The sequence below is a fragment of the Ceratotherium simum genome, chromosome 15 (assembly GCF_057802395.1).
Source record: "Ceratotherium simum simum isolate JZ-2026a chromosome 15, ASM5780239v1, whole genome shotgun sequence".
Lineage (NCBI taxonomy): Eukaryota > Metazoa > Chordata > Mammalia > Perissodactyla > Rhinocerotidae > Ceratotherium > Ceratotherium simum.
In genome coordinates, this window is record NC_141914.1 from 9,732,830 (window position 1) to 9,747,987 (window position 15,158).

Sequence of the window (15,158 nt, forward strand, 5' to 3'; positions counted from 1 at the left end):
ATTTTTCTCTTGGGCAGTCTATGTAGACATACTACATTTGATGGAAGCCAGAAGTTCTAACGTTACATTTGAATTCCAACATATGAAAAAAAAGCAACGAGGTCTTGCCAGGACCTATGTCACCCTGATAACAAGATTTTCACTATCAGTTCACCCAAAAGATAACACTAACCAAGTTGCTGTTTAGACAATTAAGAATGCATTTTCAGCAGAACATTGAGTAAACTCAGTGGTTCAGGCATGTTTAACAAGAAAGACAGGGGCTGGCCCTGGGACGTAGCTGTTAAGTGCGCGCGCTCTGCTTCAGCGGCCCAGGGTTCCCCGGTTCGGATCCCCGGATGCGCACCAACGCACCGCTTGTCAAGCCATGCTGTGGCGGCGTCCCATATAAAGTAGAGGAAGATGGGTACAGATGATAGCACAGGGCCAATCTTCCCCCCCCACACACACAAAAAACCCAAGAAGGGCGTAATAGGTATTTGCTACTTTTTGCATTTCTAATAGTGTCCTCATCTCCTACTGCTTTTCCCCAGCGTATAGTCTGGCGGCAGAGAAGTCAGCCTGCTAGTCCTTCAACAAAGAAGCAGAAGTGCCAGCCCCTTCCTCTCACCACCTTAGTTAGCCAAGTGGAGGGCAAATGACCGAAGCTCTGCCAATTGAACTGTATTGAGATACACTCTGGATCTTCAGCAAGTTTGGGAAGAGAAAAGAACGGGTCGAAGTTTCCTCTTCGCAGCTGTGGTGGCCTGATCAGACTGTTCCTGTGACCAGCCCAGGCCTGCAGTTGATTTCTCAGTCCTCTGAAGCTTTCTTGGCTCTTGCAGTCATTCTAGCCTAGTTCTGTAGCCTCTCCACCTCTGCTATGCATCCTTACTGTCTTTCCAGTAAACCTCATTTGCTTAGGTTAGTGGGCATCAGTTTCTGTTATACACGGTCAAAAACTCATAAGTGATACAAAGAACACTTTGCAAGAAGCCTGACCAAGAAAAAGTTACCATGTACTATTTCTTGTTGTACAAACTGCCCTTTGAGTGCCCCGCAAAAAAATGTTAGGCTGATATTAATCTTCAGAAGGAGAAAGTAACAATGCTATCTTTTTGATGGGTGGAAAGAATAAAATTGGAAGTAAATCACCTTTTTCTTAGGCTGGGCCCAATTTTGCTCTACCTTTGTAATGATGCCACCTCTCATTCATTTGTTGAGATCTTCATTAATGGTTATTTGTGTTCCACTCAGGACAGAAAATGAACTTATGTGCTTGCATTCAAACTGCACTGTTCTTAGAACTGAGTATCATGCAGACTCTCATGACACCTGGTCCAGCGGAGTTCAGTCACAGCATAGGAGCACTGCTGAAAGGGAAGCTGCGGGCTTCTCGTTCCTGTATCTGCTCTAGCTGTGAGGGCGCGGACGGGCCGTTTTTCCTTTTGGGCCTCAATGTCCATATTTCCAAATGAGTTCTGGCATTTTATGATTCTACATTTTCAAAAACAAGGTTATTTCAATAAATACAAATATCTGTAACTGCAGGTTATAGATGACAGTGGCATCCTTATATCACTCTTTGCGTTCAGATTTTTGGTTAATTTTATGTTAGTTTCACACTAGATCTGTGAGGGGAGGAAAAGCCTATTCCACATGCCTAGGTAATTAATAGGTAATCACACAATTTTAGGTGAATGGACATTACAATCCTGAATTTAATAACAATAATTTAATAATAATGATCATAATAACAGCACCAAACTACAATTTTTGAATTAATGGCCCAGCTAGAAGTAGTTGCATAATATGAATAAATATTTTAAGAGTAGTTGTGGGCCGGCCCCGTGGCTTAGCGGTTAAGTGCACGTGCTCCACTACTGGCGGCCGGGTTCGGATCCCGGGTGCGCACCAACACACCGCTTCTCCGGCCATGCTGAGGCCATGTTCCACATATAGAAACTAGCAGGATGTGCAACTATGACATACAACTATCTACTGGGGCTTTGGGGAAAAAAAAAGGAGGAGGATTGGCAATCGATGTTAGCTCAGAGCCGGTCTTCCTCAGCGAAAAGAGGAGGATTAGCACGGATGTTAGCTCAGGGCTGATCCTCCTCACACACACACACAAAAAAAAGAGTAGTTGTAATATGCGATTTCTATAAAATTCGATTAACCTGGCTGTACAAGCCAAGGAATCTGTTCTAATTGTTAAAAATTAACACGTTTCAGTGTAAGCATTTTCTTAAATTTGATTTGTATGATTGTGAAAGTGATTTTTGTACACGTTTGGAATAGTCAAGTGGTTCTGCAATTTTTATTAAGAAAAACAGCAATGCCCAGACCCATCCTCCCATTTTCATTTTCTTAGAAGCAATCTTCTTTCAACTGCTCTAGGTTTGTAGCTGTGACTTTTGATACTTTTCCTCCACTGGTGTAAGAAGGATAACAATATTGCTATTTCTCAATCTTTCCCTTTTAGATAGTATCTACTGACTTCCCACAGTGGAGGATGAGGATTTAGCTCTCTTTCATTCACTAGGCCCCAGAGATAAACATACCTACGTCCCGTCACCTCTATCTCCCCACTAAAATTATTGAGGATACGTTACTACATTTACGTAAACACTATTCACAGAGAAGCTGTGTATAAACCATGACGACTTTTACTTCTTTAAGCAACTTTTTGTTTTCTCTGTGGCTAAGAATTGTCTTGCTTTGTTGTTGGCTTTATTTTCTGTGTACTAATCACTGAAAAATGCCCAAACTCTCCCAGTTACATCAGATATTCTATCATTTTTATTTTCTTAGAGATATTCTTTCTGGAATCTTCTGAACTGCTCTATTCTTGCCTTGCTATCCAATAACTTGCTACATTCCTGGTATATGCCATCATCTCCATCTTGGAAATACTCTTTGCCTCTTTCTTAAAGGAAAGAAAATCTCATTTTTTGGATTCTGTGTCCTCCTGTTTCTGCATTACTCCCTCATTTTAGTACAGCATTCCTTCAGAAGTTTCCTAAGAAAGGATGCATGGGAGGTAAATTATTTGAAGCTCTGAATGTCTGAAAACATCTATCCTTACCCTTGATTTGTCGGTTTGTCTAGGAAGAGATAACGAGAGTCAAAATCTTTTTACTTCTGAGTCCCAGTTATGTCTTCACTGTCTTTCAGCTTCCAGCACTGCTCTTGAGAAGTCCAAAGTCATCCTGTTTTCTGCTCCTTTGTATGTGGCCTATTTTATCTTTCTGGAAGCTTTAGAATCTTCTGTTTAACCCGTAGTTCTGAATTTCCACTCTGAAGTAGATCCATCGCATTCAGTCAAGGGACACTTCATTGTCAGTTTCAATCTTGGAATTCACGTCTTTCAGTTCAGAGGAATTTTCTTGGTTATTTGTTTAATGATTCCCTTTGCTCTGTTTCCTCTGTTCTTTCTGCATGGAACTGCTATCATTCAAATGTTGTTCCTTTTGGACTGGTTCCTGAATTTTCTTAGCTTTTTTCCCAGCCAGTTCTCATCTCTTGGTCCCTTTGCTCCACTTTCTGGGGGATTTCCTTGATTTTATCTTTCAACTGTTGCACTGAGATTTTCTTTTTTGCCATCATATTTTTAATTTTTAAGTAGTTTCATATTCTCTAGGCAAACGCATTATACACATTTCTATTCTTGTTTCATGAATGCAATATCTCTTTTTATTTTTCTGGGATTATAAATACACATATATTTGAAGTTTTCCTCTCCTTCCATAATGTTTCCTCCTAGTGCTTCTCCCTTGTTTGTATATTTTTGTATTTTGGTTTTATTGTTCATGTTGCAGGCTTGAATGAAGTGTCTATTGATCCTTCGTTGACTGTTCATGCATTAAGTGGGGCACAAAAAGTTATTTAGAAGCTACAGGTTTGTTGAATTTAAGCTTCACTGTAGTGATGTGGTTGTAATCTTTTGTTGGTTTTATCTTTTCTTTAGCTCTGGTTGGATTACCTAGAGAAGCAAAGTTTTGTCTAGAGTTACAAGTCTGGCTGCCAGCCTTCTGGAAACTGAATGGGGAAAGATACATGGTCAGTTTCAATGTTGCATATATAGTCTTGGGATCCCCTGCTTGGGGTACAGGTCCCCTCCCACTATCTTGCCTAACGAGACATCAGGGACTTTCCATTTTACTCTCACCAGAGAATAAGCCTCCTCTCTTCTGCTGAGGGATCTGGGCTTCTAACTGCTTCTCACACAGATTTTTATCAAATCCTCATTTGTTTCAGCCTGACCTCTACCCTCACCTTCCAATATTTATGCTGTTGTCATTTGTTAACTGTTCAGGGATTCTGATGTACAATTATATTGTTTCTTGGCTTTCCCCACTGCTTGATGTGGTTTCAGCATATTTGGGTCTTCTGTCAATTACAGTTTGTTCCTGTACATTCCATATTCCAGAAAGCTATTCCTAATCTGCTTTTGTTTTGTACGTTTTATCTTTCTGAGTTTATGTTTTAAAAGCCTTTTACTGTTATTTTCTATTTTGTGAATTAACAGAAGTAATTGAATATGGACAATCCATCCTGTTTAACTAGAAGTTTGAGCATTATATTTTTTATTTCAATATAACTTTATAATTATACAGATAGATAATATTTGTGAAACTTCTTAAATTACCACTGTTGAGCTCTGAGGTTCCACAGAACGAAGTGTACAACTGTTGGCCTCTTTAAAAGGAAATGGGCTTTGGAGTCATGCACTTTTGGATATTAATCTTGTCCGGTTGTTGGTTGTTTTCTAGAAGGAGAGAAAATAAGAGTTAATTGTGTAGCCATTTCTAATTCCTTTCACTAGTTTTTTCCCACCTTTGCAGTGGAGTCAATCCCCAAACCCCTTTGTTTTACTGAACTACAAAATAGATAAAAATTAATAAATTACCATAATTAATTAAAAATTATTATTTATTTATTTATAATTTTTACAACTTTTCAGCAGCATAAGTATCACCTCTATTTTACATATGAAGAAACTGAGTCTCTGAAATAATTTTCTCAGGTTTTTTAAATAGAGTAATCTAAATAAAACTAATATGTTGGAACATTTCTGTGTAAGAACACAAACACACATATATCTATCATTGATATATAAAATATTCTATAATAAGAAATTGATAAACAGGCCTATCAGTAGCTTTCCATGTATTGGCAAAATTTTTTTAAAAAGTGAGAACTTGTGAGGATCTTTAGGGAAAAGAGAGATGTTTAAAAGGAATATTTAAGAAGTTTGTATAATGTAACGTGTTTCCTTGTCCTCCAATAAAATTTACATTAGCCATAAATACTTATTGGTTAGATTTAATGTTTTTAATAAAACAATGAGAAAGATTATATTCAATATTAGAATATATCAATTATTTTACAGTTCACTATTTTGAAAAATTTGTCAATTTACTGCCAATCTCAGTTTATTCATATGTAAAATGAGGATGATACCTACCCTGTTGAATTGTTTAAAGGATTAGAAATAAAAACTAAATAATACTAAAAAAAAACTAGGTGCATAATAGATTCCTCAAAACTTCTACCTGTTGTTAATGAGTACAAATTCAAACCCATATACAAATTTGGGAGAAGCTGAATTCACTACATGTCTACTCTCGTGTTTTGCCAAGACACTAATTCTGGCAAAATACAGTGAGTCTTAAGAAGAAGCCCTACCATTCTAACTTTAATCCCTTTCCTTTCTCTTGCCTGGTATAACCAGAAGGAGGACTCATTTTCAGAGTGCTTCATTAGTAAGAAGTGAACCAATGTTTAAATTTGTTTTAACAAATTTGTGTGTCTGTAGCATCCCAGCACATGACTAACAGATAGTAGATTCCCTACAAATATTTACTGAGTGAATGGATGAACTAAAAATATTCCTAAAATTAAATGACTGTTTTTTCTAGCTATACTTTCAATTTACATTATCATTCTTTCCTAACTTGTCTTTAAATCTATAGCTTATATTAAGGCCAGAGCAGGCAAGTGTTTTCTTTAAAGGGTCAGATATTAAATATTTTAGACTTTGTAGGCCGTATGGTCTTTGTTGAAGCTACTAACCTGTGCCATTGTAAACAAAAGCAGCCATAGTAGGACATAAGTAAATGCACACGGCTGCGTTCCAATAAACCTTTAATTATAAACACTAAAATGTGAAACTTACATAATTTTCATGTGTCACAAAGCGTTATTCATTTTTTGATTTTTTTTCAATCATTTAAAAATTCAAAAATAATTTTTAGCTCACAAACTCTTCAAAAGCAGGAGGTGGGTCAGATTTGGTAAACAGACTGTAGTTTGCCACCCCTTTATTAAAGTATGGTTCTTTTTTACAATCATATCGAGAAAATCAGATGAGTAATTTCTTCTGGTTGTCAGCATAGCCATATAGCAAATATAAGATATTTTTATTAGAAATTACAATAGGATTTCTTTTTACACTATTTTCAGTAAGACTAGCATGGTAAATTTGAAATCCACTTTGCTTGGGTATCATGGTTTCCATGTTATGACAATGATGTTTATTTTGCTCGTCTTTCAAAGTTCTCACTGTCTTCAGAAGAAAACAAGCAAGCAAGCAATTATTATTTCAATTCTTTCACCTTACTCAAAATCTTAATCATCTTTGACTCTTCTCTCTCCTTGTATCTTTCTCCCATCCGTCAAAGCCAATCAATTCCCAAATCTTGTCAGTTTTTCTTTTCTTGAAGTCCTAAATGTCTTCTTTTCTAGCCCCATTCACAGCCTAGTTCAGGACCTCATCAACGGTTATATTTTGTGGAATAAACATTTTTATATACTTTATTTCTCTCCTGTCAATCACCTGTCGCCATAATCCTCTGAACTGTGAAAATGATACAAATAGGGACTCTCATTAGAAAAAGTGCCACATGGTCTTTTTCCTTACAAGTACAGGCATAGGGCATTTGTCAAAACTACAAGACAACTGGCTTAGAAATAAATACAGAGAAAATAGTTTTCAGAAAATAGTTTTCAATGTCATAGGTCATGACAGAAAACAAATTGCATGGCTAGGTTGCATTTAACCCGAACCATTTATTCACAGAGTTTGCAACTGAGCAATTGAAAAAGAGGAAGATCAAGTGGCAGGCAAAAAATGACTAGCTTCGGGGATCAGAAGGAATCTTTCAATCATCTCTCTCTGTTTTTAGACTTAACTGCATGAGTTTTCCTATGTGAAATTCTTCTGGTTGGATTCTGAATATCAGACATTGATAAGCAGGCACCAGGATATCACTTTTGAAGTTTCTGTGACTAAGATTTCTTGAACTTCACCAAAATTAGTAAATATTATTAGATATGAATTCATGGGAAACCAGTAACTTTTTCAGGTCCCATTTCAGAACACCATCCTCTTACTTTTCAACTTTCTGTTCAGAAACATAAATGTAAACCTCCTTATGAAGCACCTGTTAGATCTAGGGAATAGATGACACAGGAGAGCTTCAGATGACTCTGACACAATGAACTCTCAGAATAGTCCAGACATCCTGTGTGCTCTAGACACATCCTCCCAGAGCAAGTTAAATATTCAAGGCAAGTGACTACATTTTGAAATTTCCCTGCCTCTAAACAATAGTTGGTTTGATCTTTCCCTGACAAGGTTCTCAGCTCAAGAATTTTTCACTGTCAACCTTGATTCTCATCTCTGGACCTTCTAGACTTTGTATTCATAGATGATTTTTTCTGGCTGGGGATCTTGACTTTATACAGTGGATTGTTGTTTGGTTTTCTCTTTTACTTCTGGAAAAAAATCTGCCCCAGAGCCAGTCCAAATAACTTAATCTTCCTCACCTCTTTTGAACCACTTCAAGCCCAGACCTATAGTTCTTAATCACTCCCTAACACTCCAAGGAAAGAGACATTCTACCATAGAATAAAAACTTTATAGGAACCACGTGTTTGATTTTAATTGCTGTCCATTTGCTTGATAATTGCCAAGTGAGAAGCTGAGAGGAAAAGCTAGAAACCTGCTTGACACTATTAATTTTTTTGATGGTATGAACAAAGTCTTTGAGAGCTTATTTTTCAAATTCCCGGATAACTCAATTCTAGGTGATCTGACTAACTTGAAAGGTGACAGAATCAATATTCAAAATAAACGGTTGTCTTTGAATGGATAGGTATGGAGGTTATTTTTATTTCTTTGCCTGGATGTATAATATTTTCTAGATATATTTTTTTAAGTAAGAAAAGCTATTTTAAAATATGCAAAAAGGATCAGAACAGATTTGAATATGGGGCTAAGCACAACAAAACGATATCCAAAAGAAAGATATAAAAAGCACTGCATTTATGTTTTATTTAAAAAAAATCTGTTACAAAAATACAAAATAGTGGAGACGTAGCTTGTCAGCCATGAGGGACAAACTTAGCTGTTAGTATGTGGGGAAAGATTGGGATCTTATAGGTGCACAAGCTGACTTGATAACAACGGAAAATTTTTTGCTCATAGGCTGAATTAACAGAAATAAAGTCTAAATAAAAGAAGCAATAAGACTTAATGAAAGAAGATGCTGTAGTATTTCTATGCTAAGATATATTTGAATATAAATATGAATATAGGTTGAACTTCATTCACGATAAGAGAAATTCAAATCAAGTTTACATCAAAATGCATTTCACCTTTCAGATGACCAAGATCAAAGAGTCTGATATCGTAATGTATCAGTGAAGGAATGGGGGAAACACTCATATATTTTTTATAAGTTTAAATTTGTAATATTTTTGGAGAGAACAATTTGACATTTACCAAATTTTAAATATACCTACCCACTGTGGTGAACTGTGCTGGTATTCTAAATATTTGCCTCTCCTCCCTGTGGAGAGATAATCATAAGTCCACACACACTGATGTCAGGCTTGACCACGTGACTTTCACGGTGAACTATGAATAGAAGTGACATGCATTATTTCCAAGCAGAAGCTTTAAGAGCTCTCATATGTTTAACTGTGTCCTCTTTTCCTTCTACCAAAAACCTAGTATGTCCTGGAAAGACATTGCTCCTTCAGCCTAGGTCCTAGGTCCTAGAATGTGGAAAAGAGCCAAAGCATCCTGCAATGGAGGTGTAACATGAGTGAAAAGTAAACCATTCTTGTTGTAAGCTACTAAGAATTTGACATCGTTTGTTCTTAGGGCATAATTTAGTCTAAGCTGACTGACGTAGAGTTTTATTCAGTGGTTCCACTTCTTGTAAACCCACAGCTGACTGATACAAGGATACAAAAATTCTCACCCCTTTGCATCACATATTTATTTAGCTTCTTCCCCTGCCCTATCCTGCTTTCTTTAATTCCTCAAGAGTTTATCCTGATAACTTTCGTTTAGAGGGTCCATAAGACACTGTATTTAACAACATAATAAGAAATATAAGAAATACACTGTATGTGTGTGTGTGTGTGTGTAGAGGGGAATGAGCATCATTGAGGTCAGTGGTGGCTATCCTTCATAGGCTGGACCTTTTAAGAGGGCATGCTATTACAGATCTAAGTTTCTTAGCAGCAATGAGAATGGTAGAATCCTGGAATAACAGAGACCAGGTAACAGCAATCCTGCCCCGTGGCTTAGTGGTTAAGTGCGCGCTCTGCTGCTGGCGGCCGGGTTTCGGATCCCGGGCACGCACCAACGCACTGCTTCTCCGGCCATGATGAGGCCGAGTCCCACATGCAGCAACTAGAAGGATGTGCAGCTATGACATGCAACTATCTACTGGGGCTTTGGGGGTAAAAATAAATAAAGTTTAAGAAACAACAACAACAACAACAAAAGTCAAGTAAGCATAATTGCTGTAATGGGCAGCTCTGTCATTTTGGCAACCAGGAGGACCTGACTTGCAGAGATCTATTACAAACGGCTGATATAACATGCTGTTATAGGAGTAAGGCAGATGAACAGCCAACAAGGGTATTGCTTAATATATAATCAAAAGATGTTAAGATCAGATGAGCAGTCATAATCCCTTACTCATTTTCCATATCTGATTCGGGGCTTAGACTCAAAAATCCATTGATTGAAAGAGGTACCAGTTTCCCATGAGAAAGGGCCTTACAACATCATGGAACAAATATATAGTAGTGAGTCCCCCAGTCTTTCCATAATCTATGCTGTTTACTTGAGTAATCATATACTAAAAGTAAGGTAATGCCCAGCTATTTTGAGGACCTATTCAAATGATCTATTTCATAGTGAATGAGTTGTAGTAGTTTGCCTTTTTTGAGAAATTGATTTATTTCCTCTAGGTCGTCAAATTTATATACAGAGAGTTTTTATAGAATTCCCTTATTTTTCTTTGATGTCTGCAGGTCTGGTAGCAGTACGCCCTGTTTCATTCCTGATATTGGTAAATCCTGTCTTCCCTCTCTTTTTCTTTATTGGTCTTGCTAGAAGTTTATTATTTTCTTTTTTGATCTTTTCAAAGAACCAACTCTTTGCTTATTCATTTTTATACTGTTTTTAATTTCATTTATTTCTGCTCTTAATTTTATTATTTCCTCCTTCTCCTTGTTTTGAGTTTATTTTGCTCTTCATTTTTAGGATCTTGAGATGGGGGCTTAGAGTATTGATTTGAGATTTTTCCTCTTTCTAATTTATGTATTGCATACTATAAATTTCCTTCTTAGCAGTGTTTTAGTTGTGTCCTATAAATTTTGCATGTTGTATTTTCATTTTTATTCAGTTCAATGTATTATTTTGATTTTCCTTAAGATTTCTTCTTTGACCCATGGATTATTTAGAAGTGTGTTATTTAGTTTCCAGGTGTTTGAAAATTTTCCTGTTATCTGTCTGTTATTGATTGCTAGCTTGATTCCCCTGTGGTCAGAGAACACATCTGTATGATTTAAAGTCTTTCACATTTCTTGAAGTTTCTTTTATGGGCCAGGACAAGGTCTATCTTAAGGTCTATGCTCCATGAGCACTTGAAAATAATATACATTGTAATGTTTTTGGATGGAATGTTCCATAAATATCAGTTAGATTCTGTTGATTCATGGTATTGTTGAGTTCTAAATCTTTTCTGATTTTCTCTGTAGTTGTTTCATCAGTTGTTGAGAGAGAGGTGTTAAGTCTCCAATTATAATTGTGGATTTGCTTATTTCTTCTTTCATTTCTAACAGTTTTGTTTCACATATTTGTAGCTCTTTTGTTTGGTGCAGGCATATTTAGGATTGCTATGTGTTCTTTTATCATTATATAACATCCCACTCTGCCTCTTATAATTGTCTTTGCTCTGAAGTCTATTTGGTAATAATAATAATATTTTTGATTAATTTACCGTCCATTTACTTTCAGCCTTCCTATACGGTTATATTTGAAATGAGTTTTTTGTAGAAAGCATATAATTGGGTTGTATTGTTAAATTTTGTTCGCCAATCTTTGTCTCTTAATTTACATTCAATGTAATTACTGATATGTTAGGGCTTAAGTCTGCTATTTTAGATTTCATGTTTTTTGTTTGTTCTCTATTTTTTGTTTCTCTGTTTCCTTTTATCTACCTTCCTGTGGGTTAGCTGAATATATTTTAGAATTCCATTTTGACTTGTCAATAATGTTTTTCAGAGTACCTCTTTGTATAGGATTTTTAGTGCGTGTGCTAAGTATTACATTTTATATATAACGGTGTCGTCACTTTTGCCATTTCTAGTGAAGTATAGAAACCTTACCTTCTTTTATGCATTTTACTCTCCCTCGTTTATGATATACTTCTCTTAAATATTTCTTGTATATACATTTAGAACCACATTAGATGGTGTTATAATTTTGCTTCAATCATCAATTATAATTTAGAAAACTCAAGAGGAGAAGGACAGCCTATTATAATTAGCCATATTTTTGCTTACTATGTTCCTTCTTTTTTCCTAATGTTTGAAGATTCCTTCTTCTGTTGTTTCCATTCTGTTTAGAAAACTTCCTTTAGCCATTCTTTTAATGTAGGTCTGTTGGTGACATGTTCCCTCAATTTTCCTTCATCTGAGAGACTACCCCTTTATTCCAGATGGATATTCTCACTTGATATAGGATCATGGGATGATATTTCTTTTCTTTTCGCACTTGAATAATATTGCAACACTTCCTTCTGGCCTCCATGGTATCTGATGAGAAATCTGATGTCATTGGAATTGATTTTCTCTTTTAGGTATGGTGTTGTTTCTGTCTGGCTGCTTTCACAATTTTTACTTTGTCTTTAGTTTTGAGAAGGTTAATTATAATACATCTTGGCATGGATATCTTTGAGATTATCCTATTTGGTGTTTGCTCAGCTTTTTGAACTTGTGGGTTTATATCTCTTGTCAAATTTGATAAATTTTCAGCCGTTATTTCCTTGAGTACTTTTTCAGCCCCACCATTTTTCTCTTCTCTCTTCAGGACTCTAATAAGACTCTGGTCTTATAATTTATGTTATAAAACTCTGGATCTTATTAATTTTATGTTATAAGACTCTGGATCTTATTTTAACCTTCTGTTTTAGCTGGATTTCTCTGGCACTGATCCAGTATCTGCCTCTTTACTGCCAGGTAGAGGCAGAAGTCCAAGTTCTCCACTCGGTCTCCATTGCCCCCGAGGTGGGGGACCTCGTTACTGCTAATGGGTATGGATGTTTCAGCCTCCCAGGTACTTTTCATTGATAACATAGTGTGAGTGACCACATGACTGCTGGGTGATAGTGAAAGTCCTGACTCTTTACTAGGCTTCCTCCACCTCCACCCCAGAGAGGAAAGGGAAGAGCACCTCATTCCTGTTGCCTTAGGTGGAAGTCTGGGCTCACCCTGTGGTCTTCACTCACACTGATATAGGGACTGGCCTCACTACCACTGGTGAGGGACATGAAAGTCCCAGGTCCCTACTTAACTTTCTCCGACATGACCCGGGTGGGGGTGTGAGGATACCTCATCACATTATATACCTCAGGAAAAAATGGAGCCTAGGTTCCTCGTTCAGGCTTTGCTGACATAGGTAGGAGTGGGGCCACAGCTGTTTCTGTGTTGTTTGGCTAGAGTAAAGCAGTTATTGTCTAAGACTTTTCCCTTTTGGTAGTCTGCCATATTCCTGGTCTTCTGGCTAGAGAGTAGACGTTTGTTGGGTCTTTTTTGTCTGTACCCGTTGGTGTTGCTGGGTTGCCAGCCTCTTCAGCTCCGAGTCTGGAATACACGGGCAAAACCAGAAAACCCAAGGAACTTACCATTGCGTCATTCCTTGGGTCCTGCGGTCAGCTGGTCAGCTTTTTCCCTCTACTTTTCAGAGTCTTCTTTTATTTATTTTATATATAATGCCCAGAGTTTTTAGTTGTACTTAGTTGGAGGAACAGGGAAAAGTATATCGACTCCATTTTCCTGGAAGTGGAAGTCTTAAGACTTTAAAAAAAATCTTCATTGTTTTAAGACTTAAGTTTCTCCTATTCAATGAAAACCAAATTTCAAATTGTATTTCATTCCAGAAACAGAAATCTTCTCACTCCTTTCTATTCCTAGAGATTTAAAAATAAATCCTCTGGCCTTCTTTCATTCCTCAAACTGATATTTTCCTATTCTGACTTTAATAAATGCTTTCATCAAATGGCAGTTGATCAAATGGTTTGTGTGACCTGATAGGGTGACACAGAACCTCTTTTCAAACTGACAGAATATTCAAAGCCTTTCCTCTTTCCACCAGTACAGCTGCTTTGTAAATGCCAGATTCTTTTAAAATTGTGTTGCTTGCAAGCGCGTGTATTATTCATCTGACTGAGGTATCCCACTCTGTCAGGGGGAAAATTGCAAGAAATCTATCTCTGAGCTTGCCTTTGATGCTACGAGAAGATTCAGAATGAGTGGACTGGAAGATGATTGCATTTTTCCTTTACCTTCTGGTTAAACTGACAATATCTGCCTCATGCTTTATATTACCATATGACATGTCACCCAAGAGGATGACCCCAAGAGCTTGAGTCACTCCAAAAAAGAAAAACCAGTTGTGTGATCCAAGTGTCACTGAGGAGACACCAATGTTGACAAATGGCCACACACATTTCTTTAGCTCTGCACATGAGGCTTTCTGAATGGGACGTCAAGCAACATATTTCATGAAGTAGCAACAGCAGCAGAAGCTGCAAGACACCTAGGCATGTTTCCAGTATACGATTGACAAGGCTGCCAGGTGGAGGTCTTCACTGAGATAGAATTACACAAAGGTAAGACTGGAAAAGACTTCAGAGGTCACTGAGGCATCGCCCCCTTCCTCCTCCTGCCCTTCTATAGGTGAGGAAACCACGCAGCTTCAGTGACTGGCCCAAGCTAACTATGGAGTGGCAAAACGCAGACTCGTGCCTAGACAGCTGACATTTGTCCAATATTCTTTTATACACCCCATATGGTTACCAAGAATGACTTTTAAAATGCTAGCTGATTATTCTGGATTAGAACAGAAAATTATCAATCTACCATAGAAGTGCAGTCTATGTGAGCTTTGGGAACCAATTCCCTTAAGAGTCAGGATTTTGATGACTAAGTCATTCAAAAACACCAGGGGCTGCAGGAAACGGGCTGTGATTCATGCAGTGGGTAGTGCTCTTCCTTGTGACCATCTGCTCCCAAGTTGGCTTTATGGTCAGCTGAAAAGTGAGCCAAAGCTGGGCCCCTGTGAGGTCCCCGCACATCACAGATACAGCACAAGTTGATTTGTCTCCCAGAGTAGGTCCTAGTTGGGCAATAGTTCCAGGACTCCTTCCTGATTCCATTCTGGAGAATGACCTCTAGCTGGCCTATAGCCTCCTGAAAGCTTAAATTGGATGTGGTTTCCAACTTCTTTTGCTGTCCTAAACTATGTAGCTCTTCCACACAGCTGTTTAAAAAGTTGAGTTATAAGAGTACTAGTGGTTCATAAACAGCTGCCTATATGTTTAAATATAATCTACATACGTATGAAGATTTCAGTATGAGTTTATATAACCTAGATATGTTTTATAAAATATATTTGATAAAAAAGCCATTTTAGATTAGCGCTTCTGTTATCATTTGTTATCCGAAAAAAAACAAAAAAAGAGGAATGTGAAAAAATGTCATGTGAAAGCAAAAGACTAAATATTTTTCTAATAACCCTATTTTCTAAACACCTAATCAGGGCACATGGTAAGAAAATATAATAATAAGTAAAACCTGGACTCTCA